The 15369-nt window shown below is 42.7% G+C and overlaps 1 long non-coding RNA gene across 3 annotated transcripts in view; it reads right to left on the bottom strand.

The window, feature by feature from the left end:
- Positions 1-15369, bottom strand: part of LOC149446140 (uncharacterized) — a 79463-nt gene that overhangs the window by 29790 nt on the left and 34304 nt on the right. The window contains exons 4-5 of one of the 3 annotated variants that reach the window (XR_016306264.1): positions 9342-9816; positions 9183-9254 (exon numbers count right to left, since the gene is read on the bottom strand). The exons of the other annotated variants lie outside the window; for them this stretch is intronic. This is a non-coding gene — a long non-coding RNA (uncharacterized LOC149446140). Of the gene's footprint in view, positions 1-9182; positions 9255-9341; positions 9817-15369 lie in introns of those variants that run through there. 3 annotated transcript variants of the gene reach the window in all.

The raw sequence follows: 15369 nt of genomic DNA, 5'->3' as shown, positions 1-15369 counted from the left end.
AGCAAGCAATGTAAAGCCTTATACACATCAGCCGAATATTGGGTGGTATTGGCTGGTTCAAAAGAAATTGACCAACATTTGGCCCATATGTACAGCAGCCAAACCGACAGAAGCCAGAGACGGAACATGGTGGTCCTTCCTTTCCTGGAGTCTTGGTGAAACAGAAACAGCAGAGCAGACAGGCTCTCAGGCCTGAGTGTTCTCCCCAATTTATACTACAGGTGGACCGGCTAAAGCCCAAAAAACCCGTGAGATGGGATTAGACATTTAACCCCTTCCTACCCAGCCTGGGACAATATCTGACTGACTAAGCTGCTCTAACATGCTTACAACTGCCTTCTATTCAACGAAAAAAAAAAACCCATTACACACACATTTTCTGAAAATAATGTACTGGGCAAACACTTCAATTTTGTATTATTTAATGTTGCTGACTCCAGTCAGTGCTCACTGCAGCATCATGTGATCTCCTGCATTGGGACTACATGTCTCATGATGCCTCACACCCAGCCTCCCTTTTTCTCTTTGTGCATGCATGCCCACCTAATAGTGTTAGATGGCCTTTTGCTTCTAAATGTTCCATGTTTTTTGCGCTCAGTTGTACTGCACGTGTTCCTTCTCTTACAGCAATCTCTCCTCCACAGCCTTAGTAGTCATTGGCATGAGCATACAAGCAAGGGTGGTTCTATAGGACTCTGAAAGGCAGCAAAGCCACTCTAAGACGGGGAACCTGAGGAACCTCAGTTAATTAGACATGCATTAAAGACAATAAAGCAGCAGGCAGAAGTGTTAATGTCAGCTGCCTTAATATTACTAAATATTTAGGGTTTATTAACCACTTGCCCTCCTAAGGATTTACCCCCCTTCCTGACTAGGTCTTTTTTTGCTATTCGGCGCATCACTATTTCAACTGGTAATTGCGCGGTCAAGCAATGCTGTACCCAAACTAAATTTATGTCCTTTTTTCACATAAATAGAGCTTTCTGTTGGTGGTATTTGATCACCTGTGCACTTCAAATTTTTTGTGCTATAAACAAAAAAAGACCAAAAATTTGGATATTTTTTACTTTCGGCTATAAAAAATATATAGTAAACTCAAAGTTAGTCATAAATTTAGGCCAAAATGTATTCTGCTACATGTTTTTGGTAAAAAAAAAATCCCAATAAGTGTATATTGATTGCTTTGTGTGAAAGTTATAGCGTCTACAAATTATGTTATAGATACTGCAATTTAAGCCATTTTTTGCAACACAACGCTGCACTAGTTTAATTGACAATTGTGTGGTCATGCAATGTTGTACAGAAATTAAATTTCTGTCCTTTTTTAAGACAAATAGATCTTTCTTTTGGTGGTATTTGATCACCTGTGATCTTTTCATTTTTCACACTATAAACAAAAAAGACTGAAAATTTGGGAAAAAAAAGTATATTTTCTCATTTCTGTCATAAAAAATATCCAAAAAACTAAAATTTCATCATAAATTTAGGCCAAAATCTATTCTGCTATATGTTTTAGGTAAAACATAGGGGGGAAGGTGCTTTTTTTTTTTTTTTTAGTTATTTTGATTTTTTTTATTATTTTGACACTGTCCCTTTCATTTTAAATTTTTTTTATCACTTTTAATGCTATTACAGGGAATGCAAATATCCCCTATAACTTCCATTGACATTGTCATGTATTCTTTTTTTTTTATCTTGGGTCTATCAGACTCTAGATATCTCTTCTGCCCTTACATTATCTAATCTCACCAAGATCAGTGTGATCAGATGGTTTCCCAATGGATGGTGCTGTTTATATCTTGCGAAACTGAAGTGATGAAATGCTCGTAGCTTCCGATTTCTTAGACTATAGAGATGATTGGCACCATTCCAGTCTCCAATCAGCTCTATCGTCAGCTGGCAGAAACACCGGCTGCATTCTTAGGTTCCCTCGATGGCACAGGACTGGCCGAGAAGGCCATGAAAGGCAGCGGGGGAGGGGTGGGCATCTTTTCCCGCTGCTTGTAAAAGCAATCCTGCAGCTAATTAGCCACTAGGATTGTTTTTACATGAAAGCTGATTGCAGGCATCATCCTGGTATAACCACTCAAAGTTCAGTGATGTACCACTACTTCACTGGACCTTGTTGGGTGTATATGCTATGTTTTTTTTTTATGCAGTCTGTGGGCTGAATGAAAAAAAGAGAAAAAATCTCTGCCAGAAAAAGTATGTGGTATTCCCACCATTAGAATATACTGCCCTGCATCCACCCACGTCTAATGGTGGGCACACATCAAATGTGCCAAAAAAATATTATAAAATATATACGCCAAAGCATAGAGGCCATCCACCCACTGGCCACCCCAGGCCCCCATGCTTCTGCATATATCCTCTTTTTTTAACTACGAATGAAAAATCTCATCCAACAGAGCTACCCACACTGACTTATGTATTATATTCTGAGAGCAAGTACCTCTTGCTGTCACAATATACAGGTCAGTGCTGCAGCTGAATGACATTCCTGCAAAGAAAACAGCAATGGTTAACAATAAAACAGTAAAATTGCAACAGTAGAACAGTAACAACAATGACAACAACAAAAAAAAATTATAACTATTTTGGTTTTTCAAATTTTTATTTTTGGGGGCGATTTGTACTTTTTCTTTCTTTTTTTATTTTTAATTTAAAAATTTTAAACTTTTAAAACAGATTGTAGGGTCTCTCCACACTTTTCTGACTACCTAACATCTTTCGAGACCCTGTGTAAATATGTGCCCTGAACTGTGCCGTGCTGCACCCTATACTAATACTCCACTAGTGTGTAGTAGTGATGGAAGCAGTTCTTGAGGCAGAGACCAGGTTGGCCAGGACAGGAGGGACAAAAAAAGCAAGTGTCACACCTAATTCCATGTCTGCTACAGACAAAACATCTTTTTTGGGGTGTCCTTTGGGTTGGGGTACCAGGAATGGCTTCGGGAAAATGCCTCTCATGCAGTCGGCTAAATGCATCTGGGTTTGGGGTTTGGGCCACAGCACCTTCTGGATACAAACGGGCCGTGTTGATCTCTTCCTGGAATTTTAGGAAGGATCCACTTTGTCCAGTCGCTTTGTAAAGAACAAAAGCATTATATAGAGTCAATTGAAATAAACAGACACTTTTTTGTACCAGCGTCTGGCTTTTCGGGGAAACTAAGTACGGCCTCATCATCTGGTCGTTGAAGTCCACCCCTCCCATGTTAAGGTTATAACCGTGGACATAGAGGGGCTTCTCAACAACACCAGCTGCCGTGGCATTTTGGATGGTAGTGCCTGCGTAAATGGAAGACAGGACGAAAACATCCCGTTTGTCCTTCCACTTCACTGCGAGCATTCCTCATTTCTCAAGCAGGCTTTTCCCCCTTTCTAAGGCTGGTATTTACAAGCCGTTGGGGGAAGTCCCGGAGATTAGGTCGCATCGTGCCACATTCGCCAATTCCAAGATTGTACAAATGTGGTACCCCATATGGAAAAAGGATGACACCAAGTCCCAAACTATCTTGCCACTGCTCCCCATGTAGTCTGGGCATCCAGGGGGCTCTACGTGGCTATCTTTTCCCTTGTAAATCTAAAACTTATATGTATAGCCTGTTGCCCTCTCATAGGTCTTATACATCTTGACCCCATATCTGGTACGCTTGCTGGGGAGAAATTGTTTGAATGCAAGGCAGCCATAAAAATTAATGAGGGACTCATCAACGCACATGTTTTGCTGGGGAGTATAGACATCTGCAAATTTTTGGTTAAGGTGATTTACGAGGAACCGAATTTTGTGGAGCCGGTCAAATTCAGGGTCACCTCAAGGACGACTGTCACGTACCTGGTTGGGGAGCCTGATGTGGAGAGAAGGCATGCTCTTACGACTCCCGCTCGGAGCCCCTGATAGAGGGAACAGAGGTCGCAGAGCCAGGAGGGGCACGAATGCCAGGTAGATCTGGAGCTGGCGGCAGGTAGCTGGAGACCCAGATGCAGGCCAAGTGCGGATGCAGTAACGTAGGTGTAGCAGCAGGCAGGTATGGCGGCAATCAGGATGCAGACTGGACTGGACACAGGAGCGTGGATGCGGCAGCAGGCAGGTATGGCAATGTCCAGGATGCAGGCCAGGTGCAGGACCGTGGGTGCAGCAGCAGGTAAGTATGGCAGTGATCAGGATGCAGGCCGGGTTCAGGACCATGAGTGCAGCAGCAGGTAAGTATGGCAGCCATCAGGATGCAAGCCAGGTGCAGGTACAGGTAAGTAGGTGCAGCAGAGTCAGACAAGCCGGGTCAGTATTAATTGAGCAGATCAAGTACAAGGGAGCAGGCAAGCGGATGGTCAGGGATAGCTGAGGATGGTGCAGGTGGAGTTCTTTCTTAAGTCAGGTCAGATCAGGATACAGGCAACAGAATCAAGTAATAAGTGCAGGGACGTTGTAGACCAGAAGGCATTGATTTTACTGTTCTGCAGGTTTAAATAGCCCGCCTAGCGGTGACGTGTACGCTACAGCACATGCGCATCCTTCCACGCTCCTGCGCATGCGCGCCCGCACGTCTTCCCCTTTGCTCTCACCCGACATGCTCAGAATCCTGTAGGCTTCTGCACTAGAGTACCTTTTATTGGACATTTTGGACACAAAATTTATAGGTACCTAGTGCGACTCACAGGAAAAAGAGCACCTGGCTGTCAGGGACTGCTTGAATTGTACAAAAAAATTTACCGGCAAATGCTAACAGAGACCAGGCCTGATTCTGTGAACTCTGCGGTTTTGTGTGCAATGTATCAAGTGACAGTGACCTACTGACACTGCACTTGCTTGGGGAGAAGGGTGGGGTAGGCATAGGGGCTAAATGCAGGTGCTGATCCCGCCAACACTGCATTTTTGGGGACACTATACTTATGTGAATGCTGGTATAGTGCTGATCTGATCAAAGATATTGATCCATTCAGACACTATACTGGCAATGGAGGTTTATTGTGTATGTGAGCGTGTTCCTGGCAATCAAGGGGTTAAATGTGATTACTGGTGTACTGACAGGCATTCTGATGCTATCTGGGAGGGACGCTAATGCTATCTGAAGTCTCCAGCGACACTAATACAGTGATCAGCAAAAAATCTGTACACTGTACTAATGACACTGATGACAGGGCAGTGAAGGGGTTAACTGGGGGGGCTATCAAGGGGTTAAATGCTGTTTTACTCACTGTGTGTTGATTCTGCTCTCTCTGGGATGGAATGTGCCCAGAGAGAGAAGATGTCATAATTTCCTGTACCAGTGTAACTGTAAACACAGGTACAGGAAGATCCCTGATAGGAGAGGGATTGATCATCCAACTTAGGCCAACCATCACTGGCCTAAATCGGATGATTGATCATCGGGGATCAAATCACGACACCCTTGGGTCGGCAGGGGCCTGCACAAGCCCCCTCGACCCGCGAAAACCGAAGGAAGCACGAATCACGTATATATACGTGATTTTGCGCACCCGTGCCGCCCTGTAGCAGTATTTCTGCTATAGGGCAGCGTGGAAGTGGTTAATGTGGAAGAAAACATCTACCTTCCAAAATAAAACTTGCTGCCACCAAATCCGCCTGTTTGCATCTTGTTAGTGGGTCCTAAAATAGTATCTACATACCGCCAAGGCTAGATTTCTGCAGGGGGCAGAGAGGTAGGTCTGCCAGTGGTGGCACCCCACCCACACATCAAAATTAAAGTAGGCAAAGCAAGTACCATAGGTAGGGCTGGTACAGAAAAATAAAGAAGGTAGTTTTGGACCACTTTAGAACTCTTCTCTATGAGGTTACCATTATTTAACATGTGCACTATAAGTCTTCTTTCAGAGGCATCAACGCAGAAATGTGGAATGTATCACATTTGGCTTTTTGTTTCTCCACCTTTTTGTGTCATACCAATACAAACAAAAGAATTAAACATGAGAATGCCACCATCTGACACAAAAGCAGGGGTGCCAATATTTTTGGTCATGATTGTATATGCTGAGCTACATCTGTCAGTATCTTTCTGCCAACAAAATCTCAACCCCAGCACACTGCTAACTTCTCTCAAGACTACTTGGCTGTTGTGCTACTATAGACACTATGAAAATAGTATGGAGATGCAGATTCCTCATTGTCAGCATTAGCAGGAGGCAACTGAAGTTACAAGAAGATGGAACGAGAACTTAATCTCAATATTCTCTTGGAAGGTGTCACCTGACACAATATACTCACCTTGTCTGAGGGCAAGAACAGAACTCATTTCATAATCTAGTGATACTGAACTGTTAGAATATACAGTATCTAAATATTCCTGGTCTAGTAGAATCTTTTTCAGCTTCCCTATACAACCCATGGAATATATATGCTGATTTATAATAACTGGACCAAAGATGTTACTTTGCTTCTAGCACTGATGGTATTAATCAAGTAGGTCCCAGCTCTTGTGACACATTGTAAATAATATACATAGATGGCCAGAGTTTTATCCTCCTCACTAGCTCCTGTTCTGGTGCATACCCATCTCAGCCTTTACTGGGCGTCTTTGTGCTGATTGCAAGCATATCAACATAATAATCATTCAATGCAGAGATTCTGGCACCAGAAGAAACTGTTCCAAACAAGGGAAGATGGTTATTTCCTCTAGCACCACACCAAGAATTGATGACCCAGGTATATATTTGGATAAAGTATCACCTCATGCTACCAATATTAACACTGAACCTAACCAAATGCAAAACTAGTGAAAAACAGTCAGAAAAAATTAGTAGGGAAAAAAATGTCAGTGGCCTCCACCTGTAAAACCATTCCTGTTTTGGGGATCGTCTCACTGTTGCCCATCTAGTGCACCTGTTGTTAATTTCATTAACACCAAAGCAGCTGAAACTGATTAACAACCCCCTCTGCTACTTACCTGACCAGATCAATATCCCGATAGTCTAACTGACTTGATACTAAACTCTTAAAAAGTATTCCTTTATTTTTTTGAGCATTGTAAATCCAATAAAATTATATGTATAAAGAATAGTTTTTATGTATATATAATCATATATTATGTATATATTAGATATATTATGTATATATATATATTTTTGTTATAGTGTTTTTGTAGCCCTGATGAAGGGGATGTTTTAATGCACCCAAAATGTATTGTCTCCATGCTGGATAAATAAATATTTACCTGGACAATTGATTTTCACTGAGGTGCTTTCATCCCAGATCCATTCAGGCACAAGCCAAGGAAAGTGTGGAAATCCACTGGAGTGGAAAAGCTGCCAGCCTGGAGTCCAAACACATTGTCTAAATACCATCACAAATTCCTATACCAATAGGATAACCCTAGAGTTCCAGCGCCAATCTTACTGATTTCCTATATCTTTCGTGCGGCTGACTCAATATATTATGAGGTTCAAGCTTTTGAAAACACTTAGCTCCCTTCTTCAGGCACTGTCCTTTCGAAAACAAATAGCATTTGAAAGAGGTGAACTGAAGAAGAAATTCTGAATTTCCAAAAGCTTGCATCTCAAAATATTTTAAAGCTGAACTTCAGGAATTCAGACATTCATTTCCTATATTTCCTATAGGTCAAGTCCAATGAGGTGCATGCAACCTCATGGACTGATCTGATTAATTTACCTTTTTACTGAGCGCCAGGAGCATAGCTTTTGCCATACTTCCTCAGCTTCAGCAGCTGCAGGCTTGCATGCAGCCACTCTGCCCACTCCCCCCTTCCTCCTGCCAAATCACAAGGCTCTTTGTATTATGTGAACCCATTAACAAAATATAAAGCCTTCTGGTGAATAGGTGCAGGAGGAGCTGCTGCTGTGTGAGAAAGCAAAATCTTTCCTGTCGGTGCACTGGGAGTGTAGCGATACCTGTACTCCTGGCGCTCAGTAAAACTGTCTGACCTAAATAAAGAGAGAAGTCTATATGGTGGCATGCACCTTGTTAGACTTAACCCTTAGTAATCCACTACATTTTAGAAAGTTACTGAATTCCTTTAGGTCAGCTGTAAATTAGCCACATGTATACCTACATTTTTACTTCCATACTACTATCTATGTCTAACACAATACAACACTTTACCTCCAGCGCTATTTAAAAACTAAAAGCTTACACCAAATTGTCAGCTTTTAGCAGTCATCCAGAATTCCTAAATTAGTGCCACTGAACTTCTTTTATGATTAATGTTTTATTTGTTTTCACCTTTGAGATCAATATTTCCCACATTGATTTAATATGTAGTGTGGGTAAAAGTAAAGATGTGATGGCACTAGGCCCCTGTGGATGAGCTTATCCCTACCCCATCATATTACTGTATATCACAAATGTTTCTTGTCCGCCTGTTTGTTCTGCTATAATTGCTCTATAGTGCACTTATGTGGATTTGGCACTCATTCAAAAAGCTTTCTAAAATAAGCATGGAACATTGTTTATTGATCTGCTTATTCTGCCTCATATTCTGCCATACATTGTACTCAATCCTTCGGCATAATTTCAGAGGCATTGTTTCGCTTAGCAAAAATGAAACGGGGACTGGCAGAACACTCATTATCGCAAAGCAGCGTTTTGTTATTATTAGTCACAGAGAAGCTGTTTGTATACAAGAAAACAAAGCAGGAAACTATTTCAAGTATGCATTGTTTTACATAAGAGGGATGCGATCCAGAGAATATCACAATTTACCGAGATATTGTTGGTCTCTCATCTATCATCTGCCTTCCCTTTGTCTCATAATAAAGGCATTGCTTGGTTTACCACCAAGGCTACCCAGTTAATGAAATATTATTGTACTTGAGGTGAGAACAGGCAACTACAAGGACACAACACTGGTTATGACTGAAACATAAATGTAAACACTCACATAGCACAGTGTACACTTAGGATTTGTTCACATGAATATCCGAATAGTATTTGATTTCATTCCACTCAGTAGCGAGTGTCAGCAGTGTTCTATTGCAGGTATACAATATATCAATGGTGTCTGCATTGTCATAGGATTCCAAGTCCAATGGAGATTTAAATATGATAGGAATGGTCTGACTGGTTACTGTAAGCAACACAAACACACGTGTTTCTAGTTGCCATTGTGTAATCTGGCTGATGTTTTGATGAATTGTGTCACTGCATAGCGTCAAGTTTAGTCATTAATGCTAACCTGTTGTCATAGAAATATGTAGCCTGCCAGTACTAACCTCCTCTTCCAAAAATGTTAGTTTCCTGGCTGTCATGCTGATCCTCTGGCCAAGGTTTTCTGATTCACTGCCTGGAAGTTTGCAGATTAAATTTAATCTCATATTAACTTTTCTGTCTGCATGCAGTAAACTTGCTAAAAATACAGTGCTAAACATACCTTTCCATCAACAGTCCCTATCCCTCAGCATCTTCTCTGGGTTCCAGTATTCGTCTGTCTTCATTGACTGCTCTGGATGACGTCATTCCTGCTGTTCTGTTTAAAATGATACTTTATGCATTGACATATCTTCTTAGACCCTGTCTGTCCTGATAGTATGGTCACCAGGTGATTTCACACCATTCATAGACAGCTTAACTGTAGCGTACCTGGTGGTGGAGCTTGACATGTGGAGGTAGGCTTCTCTTACACCTCCAGCTCAAGAGTTACTGATTAGTCTTCCGTTGCAGGATGCATGAGAGCAGCGCATGCGTTGCTGTACAGCAGACTGGGCCTTGCTGAGGAGCAGGCTGTGCTCGCTGACGAGCAGGTGGTACGTTGCTGTAGAGCAGGCTGTGCGTTGCTGTAGAGTAGGCTGTGTGTTGCTGTAGAGCAGGCTGTGTGTTGCTGTAGAGCAGGCTGTGCTGGTGGAAGACTGGAACAGAAGGCAGGCACAAGACAGCAGGTTCAGATGTTCAGGTAATTGACAGGCAAATCAGAGTACAATACAGCAGGCAGATGAAAAGTCAAGGTCAGGCCAGGGTCGGTAATAGCAGGCAGATGGGCAGATAAACAGAAAGAGCAGGCAAAGATGAAATCCAAAGACAAGCCAGGGGTCAGTACAGGCAGCGTTTTGGCAGGGTCAGAGGCAGATCAAGTCGCTATCTGGAAGTCAACACAAAAACAGGTATCAGATGCTTCAAGGAACGTAGTAGGCCAAGCGGCAAGGATAGCCCTTCTGGCGCTAATACGCACTAACGTGTATTCCTTCGTACACAAATTAATTTGTGCACGAAAGTTCGTTCATGCACGCGAACCTGCGATCAGGCCACGGGCAGAGTTCCTCAGTCCAGGGCGACTGTGTACCTGGATATTCATTTCCTGACATTAACTCTTCAATAAGGCACAGAAGTTGAGTCCAATGCAATTTGAGGATGTTTTTCCAGTCTTTTGAAGTGTAAGAAGACAATTATTTTACTAAGTCATGTCTCGGTGAATAACACTGACTGAGGGAATGTGGAATAAGTGGGGAGGGTCTAGCTAGCTAGCTAAACTAACTAGCCCTAAACATGAGGATAGGACAGAGGGAGATACCAAAATCACACTAGTAAACAGGTTTTAGTGGACAGAAACTGCCACTAGATGTCAGCATACTACATAAAACTGATAACCTCATGCAGTACAATGCAAGACATAAAAAAAATACATGAATGTGGGGCAGAGCACCAGCGCAAGAGTTAGTCATCCCAGCAAATAGGGACTGTATGTGCAGCTCAGTTTACATGCCAGAGAAGACAGCGAGCAGGCAGATACGTAGGTATTTTATTGCAGCAGGGACTTGCGTGTCTCTTCTTCAATAAGGAGCCTGCCTGCACGCAGTTTGTGACAGTGCAAGTTTAGTTTATCTATGAGATCAAAGAGAGCCAGATACCAATGGCAGCCTCCATTTTTGTTCTCAGTATAGGGTTCATTTAAGAAGGTGCAAGAAGTAACTATAGTTACTATGGTTGAACTGATGGTTCAGACCAAACTTTGGCTGTTTGGAACCTCACATTAATACCCAAATGTTTGATCATTCAACCCCTAAATGGCGGGAGCCAAGCATCAAATATAGAAGCTGTTTTTATATTGACAGTTTCCAGCTGTCAATGGTTGCTAAGGTAGAGTCAGTTGATGGCATCCACCCCATCCCTAACAACTGCTAATGTAACCATTGCCATTGACTTACATGGTCAGAAATCCCTGGCCATGTAAGCAAAGGGGAAGAACGCGGTGATATCTTTGCCCAGATATGGCCATGTAGGCACTATCCCCACCCCTTCCCTTATATAACAGCTGGGGGAGTAGCGAAGAGCAGATTCAGTATCTATTCTATTTTTTATTAACCTTTTCACACTGAGAGTATGCAAATATGTGGCCTCTCGGCGGGTGGACATTTGCGTACCAAAAAGTAAACAAACCTGTGGCAAGAGTGAGCGTCCTCACGCTCCCAACACAGTTACTGGCGCTTAACGGAAAGGCGGGTCATGAGACTGCTGTGACACGGCAATCACATCACCATAAACCCCACCCCGCTTCCTGGCATCAGAATCCCCTTAAAGGGCTGGGAGTCACCAGCGTTAAGGGGTTAAAGGACTAGTCTAACATTTTTGTGTCTTTATTTCTACGGTACATTTTCTTTGTGAATGCGTAGGAGTACTATGTACCTTATTTTTAAACAGGGGTTTCAGACTATGATAAGCCCCATCCCCAGACCCCAAAAATCGCTGGACCAGGATTTCAGGGAAAAGGCTCTTGTCTTCATTAACATGGGGACAGAGTGGTTTTCTATGGGGGGCCCCCTGGCAAGACCCTCCCCATGTTGAAGGCATGTGGCCTGGTACTGTTTAGAACGGGAGGAGACATTATCAGATTTAGGGCCAGTTCACACTATAGAAACGCAGTCCAGATGTGTTCTGGATGTGTTTCTGCATGTGTGTTTGACACATTCTAGTGCTTTTTTGATGTTTTACGGTTCATTTGTTCCCCTCTCTTTTTCTTCAATTTAAACAGGAACATGTGTGTTCCAGTGCGTTTTGGTGCATTCCGGTTGTGTTCCAGTACAGTTCTGTGCAGGAAAAATGAAACATGTTCTACTTTTTTTCCCTGCAACCGGAACACACTGGAACTGCAAGCACTAATGTGAACTATGACAGTGATAACCATATAACCTACTTTCTGTGCGGTTTGGATGCAGAAAAAAAGCAACTGAAACGCATGTAGTGTGAACTGGCCCTAAGGGTTTGGTAAGGATTTTTTAGGTCTTTGAAGATCACCAAACTCTGTTCGAATTGAATCCAGGGCAGTTCAGCTCATTCCTAATAGCTACCAATCAGAATCCATCTTGCACTGACCTACCTATCAAAGTGAATTGTAATTAGAACTTTGCACTTAGCTTCTTGCCCTGTTTCTTGAATAAGAATATGCTGTATTATTGAGTGTGTTCATTTCAAAGTAAAACTGCCAACATTAAAGTAAGTGTAAAACTTGCTATTCACATTTTTTTTCCTTTCACCTTGTAGGCTGCAAAAATCTAACCAATTTCTCCATTCATGCTATTCAGCGCAGATGGACAAATCTGCTACTGCGACTATTGTATTTTGACAGTCATTCACACCAGCTTTGAAATACCCGAACAGCAGCTGCATTTGATTGGATTCAGATGCTGTTTGGCTGGCAATTTTCATGCAGTCTATTTGATTTTTCAATCAAGGGTCAAGTCCGAATGGCTGCACACCTAAAGTCCTCCAAAAACCACTTTATTCAAACACAGATAATAAAAAGACTCAATCATAATCAGCGAAGAAAAAGAGATGGTTAATATGTTTCACACAGATTTATTGCTTCCTCATCATTTCATTTTTTCTTTTTTTACAATTTTGTTTTACATACAGTGACCAGAGCAGTACAGTGTTACCATGATTACACTGTACTATTCTGGGGAGGTGATCAGGATTTTTATTTTTTTTCTTTACATTGTGAGTACTTATAAAAGTGAGAGCACTGTTATAAGCAATCATTTTTATGAATGGCATCCATTCATTGCCAGTGTGTACTATTCTGATAGCTGTAATTGACCACAGCTATCACATAGTACAGATGCGCTGCCACGAGTGACAGATTAAGCCACATCGCGGCCTCTAGAGCGCGCAGGAGGAATGCAACTAGGAGGACATTATATGACATCCACCAAGGATGGGGAAGCTCCCACTCGGTCATCATTTTGCTACAGGCTCGGTGGGAAGCAATAGAAGGACTTGCATATTTTTAATGTTGCCCTTTAGTCACCTTATTTCCGCCACATTGTATAAAATGGTAGGCAGATTAACTTTTTTTCTGCCACATTGTTTATGAACGGAGCTGTTTACAGTTTGTGCACACACATGCACACAATGTATGTGATCTCAATGGCATCAGATACCACAGACAAAATTAAACAAGCCAACCAGAGTGGCTCTAAACCTTGCAATCACTGTGAACCAATCTATGGTATCAAAGTCACCAAACAGCAAAGAAATTATAACTTTTTTGAATGAGGACACCAATGGCAACCCCCACATGACACATTTATTCTCATGTGTATCAGCAGGTATTTTAGGAAGTGTGTATTAGGGTGTTAAGAGAGAAGTAGGGAGATGGTGGAGCTGCCTTGCTTACCCACTGTGTGGCAGCTGGAAAAGCTGATGAACATTATAGGTGCTGAATTCCTTCAATATTTCATTGTCCATTTTTTCTTCTCAAGAGGTCCCAAATATAAAAAAAGATACAGGAGGCAGACATTCACATGTTAGTTGGAGAGAGATACATGGTCACTCCTTCTGAGGAGTGAGGCTGTACCCCGTGGAGTGTGCTTGCAATCCCTGGTCTTTTGGGGACTATAGCAGTCGGTGAGTACCCATGCTTGCAGGGACTCCATGCAGGAGAGCCTTTTGGGGACAGACTGGAAAGAAGTGTTAATCATTAAGGGCCCGTTAACACAGGAGGCAGCATTTGCTACTCTCTCTGAAAAACAAACTACAGTGGCTCACTTTTCAGAGAGTGGTAGAGCAGAAGCTGCCAAGCATTCAGGAGGCGATACTGCAACCACCTGAATGTCCTTTTTTAATTTTTTTTACAGTTAAAACTGGATTTTTTCGTTACTCACAGTAAAATCCCTTACTTTTAGTTCATCGATGGACACAGCCTTCACTCCTTGACCAAAGAGTTATACCACCACCTTCAGGAGTAGGACTAGGCAGGAAAAAAAAACCAAGCACAGCACCGCCTATGGGCAGTCCTAACTGGTAGGAAACGTCAAAAAGCAGTAGAAACAAAAGGAGAGGTGGGTGTTGTGTCTATCAATGAACTCAGATAAAGGGATTTTAAGGTGTGTAACAAAAAAATCCCATTTTCCCTTATGTTCATTGACAGACACAGATTTCACTTCTTGGCCGTAGGGATGTCCTACAGCAGTGCCACAATGAGGGGTGGGATCCCAACAGAACCTCCTAAGAGAACCTCAAACAGCCACCTGCAAAACTTTGCAGCCGAAACATGCCAGAACATCAACCTTGTAAAACTTGGGAAATGTGTCCAACAGATGACCAGGCAGCTGCCTTAAAAACTTGAGACACGGACGCTTGGTGTTGGAATACCAAGGAAGCACTTATTGCCCTGGTAAAGTATGCTGTGATGGGGATGGCAGGTGATCGCCCCTAATGCCATAAGCCTGGACAACACTGGACAACATAAGCCTGATTCAATGAGAAATAGTGGCCGAAAAGGTCACCAGGCCGTCCACAATCACAAAGAGCAAATCCGACCTCTGAAGGGAGGTAGTAGCAGACAGGTATACGCAGATCACCTGGACATCGTCCAATGAGTGCAGTGCAATCTCCATAGGATGAGATGGTTGCGGACACAAGGAAGGGAGGACAATGTCCGCATTCAGGTGAAAGGCAGACACCACCTTCAGCAGAAAGGAGGGATGTGGATCAGAGAACCGCCTTATCCTTGTGGAGAACAAGGTGGAGAGACTTACAGGACAAGGCCACCAGCTTGGACATTTGACAAGCGGAAGTGAGAAAGGCAACCTTTTGGTAGAGCATGAGCAAAGGGAGATCCCTAATGTTCTCATAAGGTGGCTCCTGAAGGACCAAGAGAACCAGTATCAGGTCCCACAGAGGCAACGGCAGGTGTATAGGGGGAAAAACATGCCGCATCCCTTGAATAAAGGTACGAACTAAAGAGTGCGTAGCCAAGGGACATTGAAAAAAGATCGCAAGGGCAGATACTTGGCTCTTAATAGTACTTAAGGCTAGTTTCTGATCCACACCACATTGTAGAAAAGCCGGGATCCCTGATATGGAGAAGAAGCTTGGATGCCAACCCATGGCCTCGCACCACAAAATATAGGCCTTCCAGGTGTAATGATAGATCTGCCGAGAAGTAGAATTATGTGCCTTCAACA

Source organism: Staurois parvus, unplaced genomic scaffold, assembly GCF_062004578.1.
Source record: "Staurois parvus isolate SC_StPar_1 unplaced genomic scaffold, SC_StPar_1.0 ptg000696l, whole genome shotgun sequence".
NCBI classification, from domain to species: domain Eukaryota; kingdom Metazoa; phylum Chordata; class Amphibia; order Anura; family Ranidae; genus Staurois; species Staurois parvus.
The sequence above is the reverse complement of the archived record's forward strand: the minus strand, read 5'-3'. Positions and strand labels throughout refer to the sequence as shown.